Genomic DNA, 1,920 nt, shown 5'->3' on the forward strand with positions numbered 1-1,920 from the left:
CGCGGGGCGTCCCTGCCCTCAGCGAGCCGCGGTGGCCGCACCCCGGGGACACGGCACCGGGCAACTCCTGCGACCTCCAGGCAACCGCAGAGTCCCGCTGTGTGGGGGTTTAACCCCTATTTTAAATAAAGTTTGGGGTTGGTGTTTGTTTGTTTGCTTCCCTTCTCTTTCTTCTCCAGAAAAGCAATTTAGCAAGCCCCTTGCCGAAGGGAAGTTGAACTCAGATGCGATTGTCAAACCCATCTCTGTGCAGGTTTAGGATCTGACCGATTCCCGAGTCGCTTTAAATGTAGCACACAATGGTCAATTCCCCGAGGTCAGTTATATTTTCTTACGGCAATTTGGGGTTAAAATCTGGAAAGAATACCAGGTAATCTGTTTGCAGCCTCACTGCTTTGCTTTATTGAATTTTCTAACCCCATCTCAAACAGTTAGTTCTTGCGTATTTTTCACCAATACCCTGCATCCTTCACTCCAGAGACCGGGCTGTTCCATGACTGCGGGTTAGGGAGTTACGATTCCCTGTCTGAACCGCATTAGCTGACTTCTACCCTTCACAAATGCAAAATAAAATTAATAAATTTTACAAGTGCCCTCTTGATCTAGCTAATTTATTTCACAATTGCGTCGTGATTGTTAGCTCACCTAATAGCCGACACACATACCAGATTAACGCCATCACTGGCAATTGTCTGTCCAAACCTTTCTTTCTATACTGACTCAAGACAGAAACTTAAAGGAAAAATCCCCAACAAAATCATCTGAATGTTGCTTTTCCAGACATCAGCAGAATTTATAGCTCTTGATTTAGGAAAATTGTTAGTTACTGCTTTCCCCTCTTTTTTCTCCCTTTTACTTTCATGACACACTCTGAAGGAACAACCCAAATTTTAATGTCTTCTAATCTAAGAAGCAGTGCAAGGCCCCTGGCCCCATGAGCTACACTTCCAGTAGGACAGAGGACTTGTTGACACGAGGGCTTACTCTGCATGAGGTTATTAATCCATGGAATAGAAAGTCCATCTGAAATCCTATTCTACACAAAGGGACTCTCTCCCATCTTAAGCTTCTCGACGGTGTGGATATCCTGATACAGGCTTGTTTGGGGGCCTCTCTATTATGAAGGATTTCTCCTACAACACGCTATGAGGTGTGGGGTGGAAGCCAGCCAAAAGTGACTGAAATTCTTGGATGTGAGTTCAAACTCACAAATGTGCATGGTTTCCCTCCTACTATTCTTTCTGAGTAGCTGGCACTGTTTTCAAGTTATCACTGGCCAACATGGACAGAAGAGTGTTACATACCGCTTGTCCTCATAAGCACTTGGATGCTCGCAGAGATGTGCGAGACATCTCACAGCTGAGGGCTTCAGCACTGCAAGTCAGCAGCTGTAGTACTGAGTGGTTCTGGCAGGAATATTAACAGCTTTGATCTTTCTTGGTGCTACTTCTTTTTTTTGCTCTTGAGCTGTCATTGCAGCGTGAACTGGGCATGATATCTTAGCCATTCATTTAGCAATGCATCTCAAGACACTACTAAATGTGCTTCTGGCCAAGATTTCTGCCTGGCCTCACCAAACAGAGTGATGTGGTGCTGCGTTATCGCAGAGTGCTACCACAGATGGCATAATTGTGGCTGTTCACAACATCTGAGGTCACATCTAATGTGCACCACCCCAGAACTCTTTAGGTAAATGAACAGTTAATCCAGACAAGAAATTAGGTGGGAGGGAAACTGATGGGCTACTGGACATGCAAAATGGAGGCATATTCAAATAACTGCTAGTCTGTACCATGAGCTAAGGCAATACCTACACTGTTGCTACACAAGGCAGGAACTGAACCCTAGCTGCCAGATGTACATACTGACTTGTATCCATATATTCAGTAAAGAACAGACATTGAAGCAAACTGTCCTCTG

Source organism: Athene cunicularia (assembly GCF_003259725.1).
Source record: "Athene cunicularia isolate RWA chromosome 4 unlocalized genomic scaffold, athCun1 chr4_part2, whole genome shotgun sequence".
In the NCBI taxonomy this organism is placed as follows: domain Eukaryota; kingdom Metazoa; phylum Chordata; class Aves; order Strigiformes; family Strigidae; genus Athene; species Athene cunicularia.